Source organism: Salvelinus alpinus, chromosome 19, assembly GCF_045679555.1.
Source record: "Salvelinus alpinus chromosome 19, SLU_Salpinus.1, whole genome shotgun sequence".
In the NCBI taxonomy this organism is placed as follows: Eukaryota; Metazoa; Chordata; class Actinopteri; order Salmoniformes; family Salmonidae; genus Salvelinus; species Salvelinus alpinus.
Genome location: NC_092104.1, coordinates 43,310,496 through 43,327,277, shown reverse-complemented (window position 1 = coordinate 43,327,277; position 16,782 = coordinate 43,310,496). Strand labels below are relative to the sequence as shown.

At 41.3% G+C, this 16,782-nt stretch overlaps 1 protein-coding gene across 1 annotated transcript in view; it reads left to right on the top strand.

Moving 5' to 3' along the window:
- LOC139545668 (uncharacterized) overlaps positions 1–16,782 on the top strand; it is a 48,071-nt gene that overhangs the window by 22,377 nt on the left and 8,912 nt on the right. The gene's annotated exons all lie outside the window — the stretch shown is intronic.

Below are 16,782 nucleotides of genomic sequence, written 5' to 3'. Positions count from 1 at the left end.
AAAAGATTATCTTGACTTAAAACAATGCTGTAATGTGTGTGTGTGTGTGTGCGTGCGTGCGTGCGTAAAAATATCCAGGCCAGCACAGTACAAATCAGTTCGGCCCTATGTTTGTTCGACCATGATAAAATTGCAGTTCTCAACAGACAAATATTGGCCATATTTCTCACCTTCATCCATGACCTCAATCTGAACCGCAACAATTTTTTACTTTTTAAGTGGTGGTTGAACACAAAGCATTGTGGTTGAAGAGGTGGGCTGCATTTCGACGCTGGATTGGAGCTGACCACAGAAAAGAGCCTGGAGGCGGGTCCGTGGAGCAAGGTGCTGTATACAGACAGGGGAGAAGGATGGGAGATTCAGATTTGTGTCTGGATGGCAGAGAGTTCAAGCAGGGTGGTTGGTAAATAAATCAGATTGCCGAAAACATCGGACGCCGATTCGGTCACGAAGCCTCAGCCTAAATAAAATGACTGAAACAGAAATTGTTTAATTGTTAAGCACAATATTTGCTGCTGAACTTCCTGCTTTTCCTTCCACTCAATGTGTCAGCAGGTTCACCTATCACAGAATATGACTTGAATGGAAATGTTCCTTCCTATGCCACTCCTATATGGGGGTGGCAAAGGGAGTGTGTTAGTATTGGACAGAAGAGAGAGATTGGTATGTTTGGGCGATTCAGTGCAAAGATAATTAGGGAGCGTGTGGGTGGAAATTAAACCATGACATTATCTAGAATTCTTAGGAAAGGCTTGACTTAGCGTCAGGAAGCGGAAGAGAATGGGTACCCACTGGGCACAAACTGGTTCAATCAACGTTGTTTCCACGTCATTTCAACAACAAAAATCTATGTTATGATGTTGAATCAACGTGGGAAACTGATTGGATTTGCAAAAAGTCATCAACGTAAAGGAATTTTGGGAATATTTGACTTTTTTCCAACCAGCTTTGAACCTAAATCTAATTAAATGGTTCACGTAAACAATACAATGAGCTCCAAACGTATTGGAACAGTGACAAATGTCTTGTTGTTTTGGCTCTGTACTCCAACACGTTGGGTTTGAAATTATACAGTGACTATAAGGTTAAAGTGCAGACTGCGAGCTTAAATTTGAGGGTATTTTCATCCATATCAGGGGAACAGTTTATTAAAATGTCAGCACTTTTTGTACATAGTCCCTCCATTTTAAGGGACCAAAAGTATTGGGACAAATTCACTTGAATGTTTATTAAAGTAGTAAAAAGTGAAGTATTTGGTCCCATATTCATAGCACGCAATGACTACATTAAGCTTCTGACACAACGGATTTGTTGGATGCATTTTCTGTTTTGTTTTTGTTGTTTTTCAAATAATTTTGTGCCCAATAGAAATGAATGGTAAATAATGTATTGTGTCATTTTGGAGTCACTTTTGTTGTAAACAAGAATAGAATATGTTTCTAAACACTTCTAAATAAATGTAGATGCTACCACGGTTACGGATAATCCTGAATGAATCGTAAATAATGATGAGTGAGAAGAAATATATATTGTTATTGTAATAACAATGTAATGGTGAGAGGTTAGCAAGTCTTGGGGGTATGATATTTGTGCGTCTGTAACGCACAATTTCTGTATTTCGTCTTTTCACGATTCATTATTCAAGATTCATTCAGGTTTATCCGTAATCATGGTAGCATCTACATTCATGTGGAAATGTTTAGAAACGTCTTCTATTCTTCGTTACAAGAAAAGTGACTCCGAAATGTAACAATACATTATTTACCAATCATTTTAATGTACATTTTTGTTAGATTGTGTGTGTTATCCTTATCTCCCATAGGCATCTCTGAATCTCTGCCGTCCAATGAGAGAGGGAAGCACCAGGAGTTGAAAGTAGAGGGGGCCATGGACGTCAAGCTCTACATCCCCTACGAGTCAGCTGAACTCTACATTACGCAGGTACACATCCATAAGTCATACAAGATCTGGGAAAAATTCCAAATTCAAATTTCAAAGAGTATTTGAGCATCGTATACTGTGTCTTTAGAAAGTATTTGACACATGTTGTTGTGTTACAGCCTGAATTTAAAATGGATTAAATTAAGACTTTAGGTCACTGGCCTATAATGTCGAAGGGGAATTATGTTTTTACAAATGAATGAAAACTTAAAAGATTACATTTCTTGAGCCAATAAGAATTCAACACCTGCCTGTAGTTATGGCAAGCCTAAATAAGTTCAAGGAGTATAAATGTGCAATAATAGTGTTTAACACGATTTTTGAATGACTACTTCATCTCTGTACCTCACACATAGAATCAATTATCTGCAAGACCCCTCGGTCGAGCAGTGAATTTCAAACACAGATTCAACCACAAAGACCAGGGAGGTTTACCAATGACTCGCAAAGGGCACCTACTGAAAAAAAAAAAAAAGCAAACATTGAATATCCCGTTGAGCACGGTGAAGTTATTAATTACATTTTGGATGGTGTAACAATACACCCAGTCACTACAAACTCAGGTGCCGGAGAGGAAGAAAACTGCTCATGGATTTCACCATGAGGCCAATGGTGACATTAAAACAGTTACATAGTTTAATGGCTGTGATAAGAGAAAACTGAAGATTGTAGTTACTCCAAAATACTAACCTAAATGACAAAGTGAAAAGCTGGAAGCTTGCACAGAAATATATATATAAATTTGCAACAAGGCACTACAGTAAAACTGCAAAGAATGTGGCAAAGAAATTAGCATTATGTACTGAATACAAAGCATTATGCTTGCCTCAAATGACACTGAGTACCAGTAACACACTGAGTACCATCCTTCATATTTTCAAGCATGGAGGTGGCTGCATCATGTTATGGGTATGCTTGTCATTGGTAAGGACTAAAGAGTTTTTTTTATAAAAAGAAAGGAAAAATCCTGGAGGAAAACCTGGTTCGGTCTTCTTTCCAACAGACACTCAGCAGGACAATAACCTAAAACACAAGGCCAAATATACACTGGATTTGGTTACCAAGACGACATTGAATGTTCCCGAGTGGCCTAGTTACAGTTTTCACTTAAATCTACTTAAATCTATGGCAAGACTTGTGCAAATATTCTACAATCGGTGTGAGCAAAATTCTTAGAGACTTACCCAGAAAGACTCACAGCTGTAAACGCTGCCAAATGGGATTCTAACATGTATTGACTCAGGAGTGTGAATAATTATGTAAATTTGTTATTTCTGTATTTCATTTTCAATACATTTGCAAAATGTATAAAAACATGTTTTTCATTATGGGGTATTATGTGCAGATGGGTGAGAAAAAAACTATATTTAAGCCATTTTGAATTCAGCAAAACGTGGAATAAGTCAAGGGGTATGAATACTTTCTGAAGTGACTAAGTTTAGCATTTCTGTGAAGTCACATAGTATAGTATTGAGATGAAGAGCAGTACTCATTATGAAATGTACAGAGAAGGAATGGGTTAAGATAGTCAGACGTGTGACTAAGGGACAAACTCAATGTTGATCGGTGTGAAAAGAAGCACACAGTGAGCTCATTGTTAGAGATAATGTTGTTGTCCTCTTTACTCACATGTCTGCCGCTCATTCTGCCTGGAATAGGCTTTATTGTGTGTGTGTGCGTGTGCGTGTGCGTGTGCGTGTGCGTGTGTGTGTGTGTGTGTGTGTGTGTGTGTGCGCGCATGCCTGTGCGTGTGTGTTTGTGTTTGTGCAGGATCAGAAGACCAGACGCCTTTGATTTTTCAGTCTTTATCTCTATTTAAATGTTAGGCTATCACGCTGCTGTGCATTCTGTGTGTGTATAGTATATGAGTCATTAACCTCTGTCATGGCATGTTATCAGCTGACTGACTGATGATCTTAAGTAGTCAATGTGAATTTATTGTGTCAATATTAAGACGCCAGTGCATCATTTCTTGTGGCAACAGATAGCTGAGGACATGCAGACTATGAAAAGTAGACATCTGGAGATGGTGCAAGAGCTAGAGGAAAGCTTTCAGATGGCATCACGAGAGAACCAGGTGATCTGTGTGTGCGTGCGTGTGTTTATTGATCAGGTGTCACTACAAGTTGAATTCAACACTTATCTGTGCTAGTAGGAGAGGACAATACAGAAGATCCGATCTCACTACCAGAACAAGCTGAATGCACTGAAGAGAATCTTAGACCTTTACCAAGAGAAGGTAGAAAAGAAGAACACACACTGGGAGGAGAGAATCACAGTGAGTTCCCTCTTACCGACCAACCATCACCACCCCTCATCGGGGAACAACTTTGTCACTATGGTATATTCTATTTAGTTCAGTTGACCTTTATTGTCCACAGAGGGCTTTTTGAGTGTAACATAACAATAAAAACAACATACAAAACATGAAACCATACCGTACAATACATTAAGATCGAAATCGGGTTTGCCTCTTCATCAACAAGAAATAGTGTGTTGACTCTAGCGTAGTGGAAGTCTCGCCCTTCTTGGAATACCTGATGGTCAAATGCTGACCCTTCTACCTCCCGAGAACGTTTTCAGCTGTTATCGTGACTGTTGTATACATTCCAACTCAGGACAAGAAAAATAAGAAGCTGGCACTTAACAAACTGTACGAGGCTTTAAACAAACAGGAAAACTTGCACCCGGAGGCTGCTTTCCTTGTTGCCTTGCTAACGATGATTGTAATATGTTTCGAGACTCTGCCGATAACATCAAGGAGCTAACCACCTCCGTCACCGGCTTCCTTATGAAATGCATCGGCGACGTTGTCCCCACAGTGAAGGTTCACTGCTTCTCCAATCAAAAGCCCTGGATTAACACAGAAGTTGGCGCTAAGCTAAAGGACAGGGCTACCGCACACTGGGCTATCACAGGTAACCGTTAGGCTATGGCTGAGGACAGGAACAAGTAAAAGAAGTCCCGCAAAAGGACAATATAGGAATAAGGTGGAATCATATTACACAGGCTCTGACGCCTGTCACATGTGGCAGGGGCTACTGTCCATTACGCATTACAAAGAAAGACCCAGGCGTGATCTGCCCAACGATGCCTCTGTAATCCCCACGTCCTAAGCTGACCACCATCATTCCTGTTCCAAAGACATGTAAGGCTTCATGCCACAATGACTACCGCCCTGGAGAACTCGCATCTGTAATCATGAAGTGCTTTGAAAGGCTGGCTATGGCACATGTTAACTCCATCTTCCCAGACACCCTACACTAGACCCACTCCAATTTGCATACCTCCCCAACAGATCCATAGACGACGTAATCTCAATTGTACTCCACTCTGGCCTCACCCACCTAGATAAGAAGAATATCTATGTGAGATTGCTGTTCATTGACTACAGCTTAGCGTTAAAGACCATTGTTCCCTCCAAGCTTGTCATCAAGCTTTGGACCCTGGGACTGAACACTTCCCTCTGCAACTCAATCCTGGACTTCCTAATGGGCCGACCCCAGGTGGTGAGGGTAGGCAACATCACCTCTGCCATCTTGACACTCAACACGCGGGCCTCACGGGTGTGTTCTTAGTCCCCTCCTGTACTCCCTGTTCACCCACGACTGCATGGCCACGCACAACTCCAACATCCTCATCAAGTTTGCTGACGTGACTGTGGTAGGCCTGATCACCAGTGACGATAAGACAGCCTACAGGGAGGAGTGACCTGGCAGTGTGGTGCCGGGACAACAACCTCTCCCTCAACGTCAGTAAGACCAAGGAGAGCTTCAAATTGCTTGGTGTCCAAATCACTAAGGACTTGAAATGGTCCACACACACACGCACAGTTGTGAAGAAGGCAATGCCAAGAGTGTGCAAAGCTGTCATCAAGACAAAGGGTGGCTATTTGAAGAATCTCAAATATAAAATATATTTTGATTTGTTTAATACTTTTTTGGATACTACATGATTCCATATGTGTTATTTCATAGTTGTGACATCTTCACTATGATTCTACAATGTAGAAAATAGTAAAAATAAAGAAAATATCCTTGATTGAGTAGATGTTCTAAAACTTTTCACCGGTAATGTACATGATACTCAAATTTTCCCTATACCCATAATGAGGTTGCTACAGCCTAGCATATAAATTAAAGTTTACAAAATAGTTGCACACAGGTCGAGAAACATTTTAGGTGACAGAAAGTGACACATGGACAGACAGTAACACATTCAATACTGCCTTGCACACTCTTGCCTGAATCTAGCTGATCTAGGGTGTAATCATTAGTCCAACAGTTCCAAACGAGAGTTTCTATTTTGACAAATGCAGGGATGTTTATCCCCATTTCATTCTGTTTGTTTACAAAACGTTTTTCAACAGAACCGATGGAATTAATACGTCCCAGATCACGCGTTAGCACAGGTCACTTTCATAGCAGCCACGTTGTATTCTTTCTCGCATCTCCTCTTACCTTTTCCTTTTGCTTGTGGACTTCAATGCACAACACGTCAGCTGTATGTCACCAGGCAAAAACACCTTTCCAAGCCAAACCATATCATAACCGCTACACACGGCCTACATCGTTGTCACCATATTAGCTAAAGTAACGCCATAGTCAACATAGATAATAAAACTAACGCATTAGTAAACCTGCTACAATCATGCAGTAACGTTACAGTGTACAGTCAGTAAGCAGTTTAGCACTTACATTGGCGGGCCCCGGTGGCAATAAATTAGTGTAAACGTTGTATGTAAATGTAAACGTTATGACATGATTCTCGTACAGAAAGGTGATCCTAGAGCAGTACCAACTTACACATCATAGTCTACCCTACTTTCAATTCAGAGGTTTCCTCATCTCAGTTGTCTCACTAACCATCCCAATTATTAATTTGACATAATTTCAAATCACAATGTCCATCGGGGTCGCAATTTCTGTCTCATATGTTTGTCCTCTTCTATTCAGAATGTGAGCCGGCAGAATGAGAGGCTGCAGGGAGAGCAGATCGCTGAGAGGAGGAGGAGTAGAGAGGAGGCCCTGCAGTGGCAGAGAGAGAAGGTCTGACCATACAGAGCCTAAAAGAGGTTCTGATTCTCTGCTTTGTTTGTGAGTCTCGTAGTGTGCCCTGTCCCAGCTCTCACCACTGAAAGGGACTTGTGAGAGCTTGACCATTTCTAAGCCATGGTCACCCTCTTATGGCCACAGCGGAAACAGAGGCTCTGCTCCAGCAGCACTGGCTATGCTACTTATTGTACAGTAATACACTGTTTCTGAACTGACATTGAGTTGCATAGCGAAGACACATGACTTTTGTGACATGAAACAACATGACAGGGCAGGGATTTTTTCTCTCTCGAAATGATAGTGAAGCTCAGACTGATGATACTTGTCTCTGCTTAGATAACCTCAACATGGTTCTTCTTCCCAACAGAATAAAATGATGGAGCTTTTCTCCACCAGACTAGACCTCCTCCACAGCCACCAGGCATCCAGTGAGTCTGTGCGCTTATGTTTGTGTACATGTGTGTGTTTCTGACTGTTATAAATGGTGTACAATGGTGAATAGCACTACAGGAGCTGCAGATGGCCAGGCAGGAGGTGGGGAAAGTTCAGGAGATGCTCAGGACCTCCCCACAGGAGAAGGGGCAACAGGAAGCCCCTCCTACTGATGCTGGTGACATATTAGAGAATGACAACGGTCCTGTCCAGCAAACTGAGGTGGGTGTATGTATGTTTTTGCCCCAAATCACTGAGACTGGGTCAGACTGCTTTCATTGCCCTAATTGCTAAGGTAAGGATTGGGGGTTAGAGTAGTCTGATCCTCGATCTGTAATTAATGGCAATTTCAGCCATAAACATTGTTCAGTGTACATTGAGCACTAAGCAGGCTTTGCTGTCCATAGGGGTGCAGTGACACAGAGCTGCCATTGGAGGGGGCCCAAGCTCGCCTGGAGGAGTTGAAGGAGAGTCTGTATAAAAGGGAGAGAGAGATTACTGAGCTCCTGGAGGCAGAGCAGACACCCATCCCACCTATCCCGGTGGCACAGCCCCCCTGTGCTGTCCTGCTCCGCATTGTCGTTGAGAAGGTGAGGTGTTTAAGTGGCTCGTTGAAACACATTGGAACACTTTGGAACTAAATGCTGAGACACCTAAACGATGCCTCACTGCAGGGCCGGCCCTTGCCTTTTGGGAGCCCTAAGCGAAATTTGGATATGTGCCCCCCCCCCCCCCCCCCCACCTCGCGGGCAAAACATTTTAGTGTCAGAGAGAAAATTTTTAAGTTTTAAAGTACATTTCCTGCAATTCTACACATTTTGCCATGGGGCAGAGAGAATATTTTCGTACCAGGTCGGTAATTTGGCCATGAAAAATACAAGTTTAGATAGCTGGTAGACTAATTTACCAATCTGGACTAATTGAGTAACTGTCAGTGGCTGACATAGGAAAACTGCTGATGCACAACCACATTTCGAAATTGCACCTTGTGTATTCTACTATTCTCACTCACGACTGAGTAAAAAATGTGCTTATGCCCAGGGCCGGCCCTGCCTAACTGAAATTGTTCTATTATTTCACAGCTATGAATCTAATGATCAGTGAAGCACACCGTTCAAACAGTAAAAGAGCCACATTATTGAAATAATTTGTCTTAGGCCCATGATATCTGTAGCGAAGTGAGCGAGGCGAGGCTCCTTGTTGACCACATGTTCGAGGAGAACCGCGTGGCCTTGGCCCAAGCAAGAGAAAAACTTGACCATATGTCACAGATGACCGCAGATGATAACAACAGCAAAGAGGAGGTCAACTCCGCCCCAGAATGGTCAGTATACGAACTACAAAGCCATTTTCCTTCCCAGTGAACATTTATTTGACTTCCTTTTCTGCCATATAACTGGAGGGTCCCATCCTTCAGCTTTAGGTGGAATTTTACTTATTGAATCTTGGTCTGAGGGCATCTCTGCCTCGAGGGCAGATACAAATGTGATCGTGTTTAGGCAAGTAATCCTAATTGGTTAGGGAAAGGGTTGAGGCAAGGATTAGGGTTTAAACAAATATATGGACATGAAGGTAGGGTTGGGGGTTAGGGTTAGTGTTGCGGCTAGGGTTAGAGTTGAACCAGGATATGGACATGAAGCCAGGGTTAGGGTAAGGTTTGAGGCTAGGGTTAGAGTTGAACCAGGATATGGACATGAAGCCAGGGTTAGGGTAAGGAGTTAAATGTAGAAAATGTATGGGATTGGTTAGGTTTAGGATTGGGCTAAGGGTTCGGGTGAGTTTCGAACCAGCTGCCTTTTGTATGGAAGCACTGACGAGACCATAGAGACCCTATTTTACATAGTGCCCTTTTGATATGGGCCAAACAAAATGATCTCCCCTCTTGTTATTGAGTGAATAATGTTCTGTACCACAGGTTGGACTCTTCCGATGAGTATGCATCTAATGTGCTGTTGCTACAAGAGACACTGAGGGAATGTGAGATTACCCAGATGGCTCTGGACTGTATCAGAGTCGGGGCCAGGCCTTCTCTCTCTGGTAATGTAATGTTGTGTGTGTGTGAGCGCATGCGCGTTGTTGCTACTCCGTATGTTTACCCATGTGTGTCTGTTTCTATTTGTGTGACTGAACATTGTAGTGGGATTGAGGGTCTAAATTGTATTAAATGTTGTATTTTCCTGGATATGTGCTGTGTAATCACGTGACATGCACAGTGGGTGTCATGAGTATCCACCCCCTTGGATTTCTTCACATTTTATTGTGTTACAAAGTGGGATTAAAATGAATTACATTTTAATTTGTTGCCAATGATCAACACAAAATACTTTGTAATGTCGAAGTGGAAAAACAATTTAATTTTTTTTTGAAAGAATAATGAACATAAAACCTTGATTAGATAAGTATTCACCCCCCTTGAATCAATACATGTTAGAAACCCCTTTGGCAGTGATTACAGCTGAGAGTCTCATTGACTTCGTCTCTAAGAACTTTGCACATCTGGATTGTGCAATATTTGCCCATTATTGTTTTCAAAATTATTCAAGATCGGTCAAGGTGTTGGGAATCAACACTAGACAGCAAAATTATTCAAGATTGGTCAAGGTGTTGGGAATCAACACTAGACACTAGACAGCAATTTTCAAGTTTTGTCATAGATTTTCAAGCAGATTTAAGTCAAAACTGTAACTTGGCCACTCAGGAACATTCACTGTCTTCTTGGTAAGCAACTCCAGTGTTTTAGGTTATTGTCCTGCTGAACGGTGAATTCCTCTCCTCGTGTTTGGTGTAAAGCAGACTGAAGCAGGTTTTCCTCTAGGATTTTTATCCGGAAAAACTGTCCAGTCTTTTCCGATATCAAGCATACCCATACCATGATGCAGCCACCACCATGCTTGCAAATAAGGAGGCAGTTACTCAGTGATGTGTTGTGCTGGATTTGCCCCAAACATAAGGCTTTGAATATAGGCTAAAAAGTGTATTATTTTGCAGTGTTTTTTTTTGTTGTTCCAGTATTACTTTAGTGCCTCGTTGCAAACAGTATCCGTTTCACATATTTAGGTCATTAGTGTGAAGTCACTACAATGTTGTTGATCCATCCTCAGTTTTCTCCCATCACAGCCATTGAAGCTCAGTTCAGAAGGACAACTGTATCTTTGATGTGTCTGGGTGGTTTAATACATCATACGCAGCATAATTATAAACTTGACAATGCTTAAAGAGATATTTAACGTCTGATGTGTTATTGTTATCCATCTACCAATCACTGCCCTTTTTTATAAGGCGTTGGAAAAGCTCCCTGGTCTTTGTAGTTGAATCTGTGATTGAAATTCAACACTTGACTGATGGACCTTACAGATGTTGTATGTACATAGGAAACATGTCAACCCATATTATTTCACACATAGAGAGTCAATGTAACTCATTTACATGATTTGTTAAGCCACATTGTATTTCTGGACTAATTTAGCCTTGCCTAAATATGAATATGAATATGCAACAACTATATTATATTTATTGCATTTTTATATATTTGTAAAAAAATATATCGAATTTTCTTTTCACTTTGACATTGTGGAGTATTTCCAGTATTATTGTCTATCAGTGGTTCCCTAACTTTTTATAGTCCCGTACCCCTTCAAACAGTCAACCTCCAGCTGCCTACCCCCTCTAGCACCAGTGTCAGCGCACTCTCAAATGTTGTTTTTTGCCATCATTGTAAGCCTGCCACACACACACACACACACACACTATACGATACATTTATTAAACATAAGAATGAGTGTGAGTTTGTCACAACCCAGCTCGTGGGAAGTGACAAAGAGCTCTTATAGGACCAGGGCACAAATAGTAATATAATAATAATCAATAATTTTGCTCTATATTTAACCATCTTACATATAAAACCTTATTTGTTCATAAAAAATTGTGAATAACTCACCACAGGTTAATGAGAAGGGTGTGCTTAAAAGGATGCACATAACTCTTCAATGTTGGGTTGTATTGGAGAGAGTCTCAGTCTTAAATCATTTTCCACACACAGTCTGTGCCTGTATTTAGTTTTCATGCTAGTGAGGGCCGAGAATCCACTCTCACATAGGTACAGTGGGGAGAACAAGTATTTGATACACTGCCGATTTTGCAGGTTTTCCTACTTACAAAGCATGTAGAGGTCTGTCATTTTTATCATAGGTACACTTCAACTGTGAGAGACGGAATCTAAAACAAAAATCCAGAAAATCACATTGTATGATTTTTAAGTAATTAATTAGCATTTTATTGCATGACATAAGTATTTGATACATCAGAAAAGCAGAACTTAATATTTAGTACAGAAACCTTTGTTTGCAATTACAGAGATCATACGTTTCCTGTAGTTCTTGACCAGGTTTGCACACACTGCAGCAGGGATTTTGGCCCACTCCTCCATACAGACCTTCTCCAGATCCTTCAGGTTTCGGGGCTGTCGCTGGGCAATACGGACTTTCAGCTCCCTCCAAAGATTTTCTATTGGGTTCAGGTCTGGAGACTGGCTAGGCCACTCCGGGACCTTGAGATGCTTCTTACGGAGCCACTCCTTAGTTGCCCTGGCTGTGTGTTGTGGGTCGTTGTCATGCTGGAAGACCCAGCCACGACCCATCTTCAATGCTCTTACTGAGGGAAGGAGGTTGTTGGCCAAGATCTCGCGATACATGGCCCCATCCATCCTCCCCTCAATACGGTGCAGTCGTCCTGTCCCCTTTGCAGAAAAGCATCCCCAAAGAATGATGTTTCCACCTCCATGCTTCACGATTGGGATGGTGTTCTTGGGGCTGTACTCATGCTTCTTCTTCCTCCAAACACGGCGAGTGGAGTTTAGACCAAAAAGCTCTATTTTTGTCTCATCAGACCACATGACCTTCACCCATTCCTCCTCTGGATCATCCAGATGGTCATTGGCAAACTTCAGACGGGCCTGGACATGCGCTGGCTTGAGCAGGGGGACCTTGCGTGCGCTGCAGTATTTTAATCCATAATGTGTTACTAATGGTTTTCTTTGAGACTGTGGTCCCAGCTCTCTTCAGGTCATTGACCAGGTCCTGCCGTGTAGTTCTGGGCTGATCCCTCACCTTCCTCATGATCATTGATGCCCCACAAGGTGAGATCTTGCATGGAGCCCCAGACCGAGGGTGATTGACCGTCATCTTGAACTTCTTCCATTTTCTAATAATTGTGCCAACAGTTGTTGCCTTCTCACCAAGCTGCTTGCCTATTGTCCTGTAGCCCATCCCAGCCTTGTGCAGGTCTACAATTTTATCCCTGATGTCCTTACACAGCTTTCTGGTCTTGGCCATTGTGGAGAGGTTGGAGTCTGTTTGATTGAGTGTGTGGACAGGTGTCTTTTATACGGGTAACGAGTTCAAACAGGTGCAGTTAATACAGGTAATGAGTGGAGAACAGGAGGGCTTCTTAAAGAAAAACTAACAGGTCTGTGAGAGCCGGAATTCTTACTGGTTGGTAGGTGATCAAATACTTATGTCATGCAATAAAATGCAAATTAATTACTTAAAAATCATACAATGTGATTTTCTGGATTTTTGTTTTAGATTCCGCCTCTCACAGTTGAAGTGTACCTATGATAAAAATTACAGACCTCTACATGCTTTGTAAGTAGGAAAACCTGCAAAATCGTCAGTGTATCAAATACTTGTTCTCCCCACTGTACGTGGTTGCAAAGGGCATCAGTGTCTTAACAGCGCGATTTGCCAAGGCAGGATACTCTGAGCGCAGCCCAATCCAGAAATCTGGCAGTGGCTTCTGAATAAATAAAATTTTCACAGAACCGCTTGTTGCAATTTTGATGAGGCTATCTTGTTCAGATAACGGTAAGTGGACTGGAGGCAGGGCATGAAAGGGATAACGAATCCAGTTGTTTGTGTCATCTGTTTCGGGAAAGTACCTGCGTTATTTCGCACCCAACTCACTCAGGTGCTTCGCTATATCACATTTGACATTGTCCGTAAGCTTGAGTTCATTTGCGCACACAAAATCATACAATGATGGAAAGACCTGTGTGTTGTCCTTGTTAATGCAAACAGAGAAGAGCTCCAACTTCTTAATCATAGCCTCAATTTTGTCCCGCACATTGAATATAGTTGCCGAGAGTCCCTGTAATCCTAGATTCAGATCATTCAGGCGAGAAAAAACATCACCCAGATAAGCTAGTCGTGTGAGAAAATTGTCATAATGCAAGCTGTTAGACAAGTGAAAATTATGGCCAGTAAAGAAAACTTTAAGTTCGTCTCACAATTTAAAAAAAAGTGTCAATACTTTGCCCCTTGATTACCAGCGCACCTCTGTATGTTGTAAAAGCGTTACATGGTCTCTGCCCATATCATTTCATAGTGCAGAAAATACACGAGAGTTCAGGGGCCTTGCTTTAACAAAGTTAACAATTTTCACTGTAGTGTCCAAAACTTCTTTCAAGCTGTCAGGCATTCCCTTGGCAGCAAGATCCTATCAGTGGATGCTGCAGTGTACCCAAGTGGCTACGGGAGAAACTTCTTTTCAGCGTGCATTACCACTCCACTATGTCTCCCTTTCATGGCTTTTGCACCATCAGTACAGATACCAACATGAGCAGCAGTTCCGTTTGGCTACATATGGACCGTTAGTGGAATTCCTGCGAGAGAGTAACGGTTAATGTGATTGAATGTTATTATTTGACTACGCTACCTGTATTTGACATTGTGTTGTTATTTCGCTGAACACCTGATGGTTTAATTTTATTTTTGGCAGTGAAACGAGGCAACTCGGGCGTAAAAAAGAACTTCACCCAAATGTATAGCCCCATTGGAAAATATAAATGGACTGGTTGAAAATGTGAAGAATTTTTTTTTTTTGGAAAAACAAATCAAATTTTTATTTGGTGTACCCCCGTGGCATTGCGCATACCGTATCCCAGTTTGGGAATACTTGGTCCAGATCAATGACAAAAAAATCACAATTAAATAAATCCCACTTTATAATGTTTTTTTTTTTTTACTCAATGGGAGATGAATACTTATGATACCCACTGTCAACTGCATATCTTTCATTAGTTTGATGCACTACAGCAGGGTTGGGGTCAATTTGAATAGAAGCCTGTCAATTCAGGAAGTAATCTGAAATTCCAATTCAATAAATTGAAAAAAAAATGCCTTTTATTCTCAGTAGCTATGTTTCCATTAACTTGTCCAGTGATTTTTTTTTGTCGACATTTAGAAAGTTTGCATAGAAAATATATTTGACAATTGCCTGCTGTGGTGCGTTTCCATTTAACTATCTTGTGTCGATAAAAACAGCTGGACATAATGACATCACACCTTAAAACCCAAATTTTTACACAAAAACCTAGTTTGTAATAGAAATGAAGTGGTTGCAGTGTTTCCATGACCCATTTAGGCAAATTGCTTGTTAAATTAATGGACGACCGCCTGTATGCCCTCCCACCTATCTGTTTCATGTCTCAGTTAGCCCGCAAAAGCCAGCATGGATAGAATGCAGGAATTGACTAATATCCTCTCTGGTACAAGTGGGACGGTAGCGTCCCACCTCGACAACAGCTAGTGAAATTGCAGGGCGCCAAAACAACAGAAATCCCATAATTAAAATTCCTCAAACATACAAGTATTATACACCATTTTAAAGATAAACTTCTTGTAAATCCAACCACAGTGTCCGATTTCAAAAAGGCTTTACGGCGAAAGCACACTTTGCGATTATGTTAGGTCAACGCCTAGCCACAGAAACCCATACAGCCATTTTCCAGCCAAGGAGAGGGCTCACAAAAGTCAGAAATAGCGATTAAATTAATCACTAACCTTTGATGAGCTTCATCAGATGGCACTCATAGGACTTCATGTTACACAATACATGTATGTTTTGTTCGATAAAGTTCATATTTATATCCAAAAATCTCAGTTTACATTGGCGCGTTATGTTCAGAAATGCATTGTCTCAAACAAACATCCGGTGAAAGTGCAGAGAGCCACATCAAATAACAGAAATACTCATCATAAACATTGATAAACGATACAAGTGTTAAACATACAAATAAAGATAAACTTCTCCTTAATGCAACCACAGTGTCAGATTTCAAAAAGGCTTTACGGCAAAAACACACTTTGCGATTATGTTAGGTCAGCTCCTAGCCACAGAAACCCATACAGCCATTTTACAAACAAGGAGGTGTCACAAAAGTCAGAAATAGCATTAAAATTAATCACTTACCTTTGATGATCTTCATCTGGTGGCACTCCCAGGTCTCCGTGATAGACAATAAATGTTGGTTTTGTTCAATAATGTCCCTCTTTATGACCAAAAACCTCCTTTTTGTAGTGTGTTTTGTCCAGTAATCCGAATGCTTAAGGCGCGTACAGTAAGTCCAGACGAAAAGTTTTTAAAAAGTACAATAAAAGTTAGTAGAAACATGCCAAATGATGTTTAAAATCAATCCTCCGGTTGTTTTTGTCATAAATAATCAATAATATTTCAACCGGACAAAAGCTTCGTCAATAGAAAAGGAGAAACAAGAAAGGCGCGTTCCCGATCAGGCGCATGGCTGATGAATGGAAATTTCCACTGTCCACTGATTGAAAGTGGTGTATCTCCCTCATTTTTCAGAGTAAAAGCCTGAAACAATGCCTAAAGCCTGGCCACATGTAGAAGAAGCCATAGAGCTCGTGAACTGGGTCCTAAGTCTTTGTATGGTGGGGAGGCTTTCAATGGAAAAACAGCCTTTCAAAATAATAGTACTTCCTGGTTGGATTTTCCTCAGGTTTTCGCCTGCCATATCAGTTCTGTTATACTCACAGTGTAACGGCTTTCTTCTTCCTCCTCTGATGAGGAGTAGTAGGAAGGATCGGAAGACCAATGCGCAGCGTGGTACGTATCCATAATGACTTTTAATAAGAATGAATACGACAAAATACAAAACAATAAAGTACCGAACGAAAACCGAAACAGTTCTGTGTGGAACATACAGACACGGAAGACAACCACCCACAAAACACAACAGAAAACAGGCTACCTAAAAATGGTTCCCAATCAGAGACAATGACTAACACCTGCCTCTGATTGAGAACCATATCAGGCCAAACGAGAAACCCAACATAGAAACACAAAACATAGAATACCCACCCAACTCACGTCCTGACCAACTAAAACAAAGAAATAACACAATAACTAGGGTCAGAACGTGACACACAGACATTATTTTAACAGTTTTGGAAACTTTAGAGTGTTTTCTACCCAAATCTACTAATTATATGCATATCCTACCTTCTGGGCCTGAGTAGCAGGCAGTTTAATTTGGGCACGCTTTTCATCCAAAATTCCG